Here is a 6,878-nt window from a genome sequence, read left to right on the forward strand (position 1 = left end):
TCAACTTAAGAACTCCGGTTGGCAAAAAGAATCAAATCGAACGAAGCAACGAAAGACAAACGGCGAAAGAAAACAACTTCGTTCTACTAATCTGGATCTAGGGGAAATTTTACAGTAACAAAAACTGGTTTAAGTTGGTTAAACGGATAGAGGGTTTCGAGACGAAACTCTAGGCGCTTGAATCGCCTGATTCCGATAAACGAGCGAAAAGTTATACTAAAACGAAAATCGGATCAGGAATCGCGATCAGAAAAATCGCGGATTTAATCCGAGAAAAAGAAAAACGACGAACGCCGAATTTTTTTTTCTCTTTTTTTTCGGCACGGAAAACAAGGCGCGACGAACCTCGGGTGGCGGGATCGTCGGCGGCAGCGGCGGCGGCTCCGGTAGCACGCGCGGATCGAGGCGGGGATGATGGGCTGGGGCGGCTCAGGGCGGCGCTATTGAAAGGCTGCCCCCGAGCGGTGTCCCGCTCGCGTATGGCCCGAAGTCGGTTCGTTTTCTTTAATTATTCCGCTCGGAAGAAAAATAAAAAGAAATACTAAACGGAATCCAAAAATTCTGAAATAAATTTTCACGGGCTTCTAAAATCAAGCCGCACAATTTGAATATTTATTTGGGCCCTAAATGCAATTTTGAAAAACGCACTTTTTTTCCTAAATTCAAATAAAACACCAAAAAACTCCGAAATAAAATCTTATTTGATTTTTTATTAAATCTCAATATTTCTTTATTTTGGGAAAGTCATTTTATTCCCTCTCTCATATTTTTGTAATAGAAATAATTGATGATAAAATAAATAAAATCAAATGATCCTATTCTCAAAATTTGAGAGAACTCAAATATGAAAATAACGAAATCCCCAACTCTCTCCGTGGGTCATTGAGTTGCGTAGAATTTCTAGGATCAACCAAAATGCAAAATAAAATATGATATGCATGATGATCTAATGTATAACATTCCAAATTGAAAATTTGGGATGTTACAAACGTACCCCCCTTAAGATGAATCTCGCCCTCGAGATTCGGGTTGGCTAGAAAATAGGTGAGGGTGGTCTTTGAGCAAATCTTCCTCTCGCTCCCAAGTGGCTTCATCCTCCGTGTGGTGGCTCCACTGAACTTTGCAAAACTTAATAACCTTGCTGCGAGTAACTCGGCTGGCAAACTCGAGAATATTAACTGGTTTCTCCTCATAGGTCAAATCGTTATCCAACTGAATAGTTTCCAATGGCACTGTGTCTCTCAACGGTATGTCAGCCATCTCCGCGTGACATTTCTTTAACTGAGAAACGTGGAACACATCATGTACTCCTGACAATCCTTCAGGCAATTCCAACTTGTAGGCCACTTCTCCCATACGCTCCAAAACTCGATATGGTCCTACAAATCGTGGTGCTAACTTCCCTTTAACTCCAAAACGCTTTGTTCCCCGAAGTGGAGATACTCAAAGATAAGCTCTGTCTCCGACTTCGTAAACTGTCTCCTTGCGTTTAGAATCCGCATAACTCTTTTGTCTGGACTGGACTACCTTGAGCCTATCGCGAATCAATTTCACCTTCTTTTCAGACTCCTTAATCAAGTCAGGACCAAACAACTGGCGGTCTCCAACTTCGTCCCATGACAACCGTGTCCTGCACCTCCTTCCGTACAAGGCTTCAAAAGGGGCCATCTTTAAACTGGTTTGGTAACTGTTGTTGTAAGAGAACTCTGCATATGGCAAATTATCGTCCCAACTAGATCCATAATCTAGCGCACAAGCTCTCAGCATATCCTCCAAAATCTGATTGACTCTCTCGGTCTGTCCATCCGTCTGTGGATGAAAACCTGTACTGAATTCTAGCCTGGTACCCAAAGTTTCGTGCAACTGCTTCCAGAACTTTGAGGTAAACTGGGTTCCTCTATCTGATACGATACTTGTCATGGAATTGTCATGGTAGATGTCCTAGGTGTCATGACTTAGTCGCGAGGCCAACGCATCTATGTGGTAGCTTGAGAGGGGTTGAGCGGGACGAGAAACGCGATGTTTTATCCAGGTTCGGCCCCTCACGGTGGAGGTAAAAGCCTACATCCTGCTTCATTGATATTGATGATGATGATCACGGTTACAAAAGTGCTCTATCTCGAGAGCTATTGTCTAAACCTAACTTGTCCAACTTGTGGAACTTGTCAATCTTCCCCTCTTAGGGTGCCCTGCCCCTCCTTATATATGTTGAAGGGGCGGTTTACATGTGGAGTCCTCTTAGGATTAGGACTAGTCTATCTCTAATACAAGCCGGATACAAGTCCAGGTCTTAGCTCCTTGTAAGATAATGTTCCTCGTGCCTTTCCTCTTAAACCGGCCCACCGTTAAGCGTGAACCGGCCTTCTGGGCTTTGGGCCTTGTCATCCGTCGATCCCGCACGCCGGATCACCAGTGAGTCATAATGACCAAGTGGGTTGCTTGTAAACCGCCAGGTCAGGGCGGGTCGCCAGTAACTCGCCAAGTGTTAGCGGGGTCTTCAGATAAACCGCCAAGTCCGGCCGGGTTAACTTCCGGCCGGTTTACACCGCGGGGTATATCCCCGACATTAGCCCCCAAGTTTAGCTTGGATTTATTCATGGTAAACTTATGCTGCAAAATAAACACAAGAACAAATTTGACATGTTATGCTCCGGGTTAAGAATTTTTGTAAACCGGTACCTGATCATCCTTAAGTCCTTGTTATTTCCTCCTTCTGGGAAATCCGGGTCAACAGACCAGCTTCATGATCAATTTTCCGACATTGGCTTGTCATCGAGAAATATTGTGAAGAATAACTCCTTTGACTTAGTTCCGCCGGTTTAAGAAATATGGGTCTGAAAATACTTATCTGATATTCAGCCGGTTTGAAGATGTAAAACTTGCCGGTTTAATATTACCAAAATGGCCGGTTTATAAATATTGATGGCGCCGGGTCATAATTGTTGTCGACACCGGGTCATGTAATTGATCTTCCTGATTTGCTCAAAACTAATAAAATGAAGATGTTCCTCCTTTATATGCATAATACCTGTAGCCCCCAAGTCTTAAGAGGAGAACATAGTGATAACTTAAGACTTGCTCCAATAAGTGTTTCAACCTTGAAGAAATCCGGTTTGTTCATCTCAATCATATAAACTGAATACTCCATATATGTAGCCCCCAAGTGCTGGGTTGTCATGCATGCAACAACCTGGGACTTGCAATTGCTTATAAAAACTTCAATCAGTGTAGCCCCCAAGGGCCGGGTCATTATGCAATAATTAGCAGGGAATTTATAAATATAATCATGTAGACTTGAGCAGTGATGTGTAGCCCCCAAGGGCCGGCTTAGTAAGATAATACTGAACTGGGACTTGATATATACTTCAATGAAAATAACATCTTATAATGTAGCTTCCATCGTAGGGCTTGAACCCACGTCCACAAGGTTAAGAGTTTTGTGCTTTACCAACTGAGCAATGAATCCTTCAATATAATGAATAAAACTTGTGTACCTTGAATTGTTGACAGGAGCAATTGGTAGCCCCCAAGGTCCGGCTCATTATGATGTGATGAGTCGGGTCTTCAATAAGTTGAGCAAAAATTGACTTTGCATTAGCCCCCAAGTGTCATGGTGCATGCTTGCAGTGACATGAGACTTGCATATTTGATATAATCTTCAGTTGAATAATGTAGCCCCCAAGTGCCGGGTCATGAACCTGCAGCGACTCGGGACTATTCCTTCAATTGTAAAATAAACCATATCCATTGACAATATAATAGCCATTGCGCTAAAGCGACTTTGAAAACCTCAATAATACCTGTTATTAATAACCATAATAAAATCCAACCATGTTGGCTATTCAAGATAACATAATCCGGTATGAAAACCTTATTCATTCAACATCATAATGGAAATTCAGCCAGGTTTGGCTATTTGAATAATATAACCCAATGATTTATAAGCGGATGATTCCAATGGCGCAATCCAAATATATATACTGGTGACTTATAGTCCAAAGCCAGGCCGGTTTAACAAACCTGTTTCTGCATACAACAAGTTTAAAGTGTCCTGGCGGTTTACCGCCGGACAAGTCATAATGCCCAACATATAACCCGGGTTTATAACCAAGGCTGCACTTTAAGAATAATCAAATATGAAATATATCATACCTATGACATTGAATCACATTGTTGGTATTACCAACTTTTTGTAGTAAAGGTGATAACCCCAATCTTGAGTACTGATAACTCCTTCCATATTATGCTGGTTTATGATAAAACCGTGCCGGGTTGTGATAAACACCGGTTTAACCATATATAATACTGGTGACTTGTAGTCAAACCAGACCGGGCTGATAGTCTCCGGATTATAACTTGATTGTGTACTGACAACTTGTAGTTGAAAGCCGAGCCGGGTTGATAAACACCGGTTTACTCCATAAGAGGATGTTAACAACAAGGATCAAACCGGGAAAATAGTCTCCAGATTGACGTGAACTGTGTTCCTTCAATTGATTGGTTGAAAACTTTGTCGGTTTAAAAAAACGCAATAAAAAAGAAAAAAGTATCTTGCAAAGAAAAGTGCGAAGCACAAGCAATGACAAAACCGTTTGCAAAAAAGGTTTATTTGAGCTGATCAAATGGCGTTACCATGGCCGAACACGACCAAGCTCCCGTTAGGTGTAACTATGGTTCTAGTCAGCCAGGTCCCCAAATGAAACCGTGGCATTTATGCCGACCAAGTGGCATGGCAATGGTTCGGGTTCAACCAAGCCCCCAAGTGATTCTGTGGCCTTAGGCCTATCAAGAGGCATGACTGGTTCAGACGTGACCAAGTCCCCAAGTGATCTGGTGGCTCTCGCCTATCAAGAGGTATGGTATTGGTTCGGACACGACCAAACCTCCAAGTGATATAACATGATGCTTTTAAAAAGCGAACTCAAGGGGTAAACCAGAGGCCGCTTTTAGAACAACTCCGTGTAACCACACATGATGTAAAAGAACAGAGACTCCGCTTTATGAAGCAGAAGCCCCCATGTGATCAATAATATGTCAGGCCAGTAAGGCGGGATACCCATGTTTGAACCGCGCATCATGGCAGCAGGTCCTCTTTTGCAATTTTTAACTTTTTGCAAGAGATAAATTCTTCTTGAACCGGGATCTTGAACCGGATATGGAGACCTTCAAAGCTTTGTGGGAGACATCTTTCCCTTGAACCGGATTTTAAACCGGAATCTTCATTTTTAGCCGGAAATTTTCTGACGGCCTTTAAACTCGAACTTGCGAGAAGTTAATTCCTTTTTGAACCGGAGATTATTAAACTGGATTTGAGAGCTTCAGAGCTTTATTGGAGAACAAATTTCCCTTGTACCGGATTGTAAACCGGAATCCTTTTCTGATGACCCGAAACTTCTACATTGAGCTGGGATTTTGTAACTGTCATATACTTTCTAATCCGGAAACCTTCTAACAGCACGATGTGAATCCGGGACCGGGTTATCTTTCCCTCCAACGTATTGGGGTTCTTGACTTCACTGAAAACCGGCAACGTTTGCTAAGTCATATCATTCTAGCCCACAAGTCTCAAGGTGACTCGAGGAGTTGGCTTGAGATTCTCCATATTTGACCGTGATATAAACCGACATAACTTGTATATCATTGGCGTTGATAGCACGATGTGAATCCACAGAAGGTTGAGGTGACTACGGCGGGTTATAAATGATCCCGTATGAGCCGTGTCAGCAACTCGGCCAATGGTTCCTTCCAACTGCGATTTGAAGTTAATCAAAACTGTAGTGGCGGCGACTTGTGCACCTGCCCATTGAACCATCTAGTGCAAACGGCGGATGATGATAATTTGTCTCCAATCTGAAAGAAAACCGGGCTACCCAAGCTGTGACTTGCTCATACCCAATAAACAGCTCATGCAGACAGGTGCGGCCCGGTATGTTGATGTAGACCAGGCTGCGAGAGACGGACAACAAAGACGACCGTAGCATCAAAGGCAGCTCGGACAGATGAGTCGACCGCAGCATTGTAAGCCGGCGCGGACGAGCGAGTTAATTCACAGGGATGGTCCTGGTGAGTTGAAGTAGTCCGGACTGCAAGGGCGGCGGCTCGCGCATATCCATTTACCAGGTAACGAGGCACAGATGCATACCGGGTGCAATATTACCAGTACGTGCTCCGTCTCCGTGGTATAAACCATATTTGTAGTAAATCATTGTCCTGCGTACAAAAAATACAGCAGGGCGGAGTAGTTGTTTGTCAAAGGAAATCAACATGTATTTAACAAAATATGTAAGATAAATATCACCTGATTTTTAGGCGTCAGATGATCATTATATGGCGTCCGTAGATAACCAAGAACTTTTGTGTTGATCCTTTCAAGGGCCTTGCCAGAGTTCGCCGTAGTTTGTATAACCTTCACTCCAAGAAATTGGAGCATATTTATCCTCGGGAACGCCTCATATATCTTTTGATATAATCAAAAGGTTTTTTTCACTTGGCGAGATAAGGCTTGCCCAGTAAGGGCACGTCGGCCCAGCGGGTCAACAGAGGCGGGCTCAAGAGGCCATCAGGCGGCTCAGGCGCAACTGTAGGTCGACGCGGCTCTGGGCGGGTCAACCAGGCTTATGGTAGGATCATCGCGTGACGAAGCAGAATCCGGTGGAGGGCGTGGTCGGCCATGGAAGTGGCGACTCGAGGCCAGCTGGTGCGGCAATTCACCATAAAGGTGATACGGCGGCTCAGATACGGCCGGTTTGGCTCGAACCAGCGGTGACTCGAGGGTGAGTTGCTCGGAGGCGACGATGGCGTTGTAGCGCGGGTTGCGCGGAAGGGGCACGCAGTGGTGTGAGCCAGCAGAGAGCACGGGCGAGGTGATAAACCGGCGC

This window comes from Triticum dicoccoides, chromosome 4A (genome assembly GCF_002162155.2).
Source record: "Triticum dicoccoides isolate Atlit2015 ecotype Zavitan chromosome 4A, WEW_v2.0, whole genome shotgun sequence".
NCBI classification, from domain to species: Eukaryota; Viridiplantae; Streptophyta; class Magnoliopsida; order Poales; family Poaceae; genus Triticum; species Triticum dicoccoides.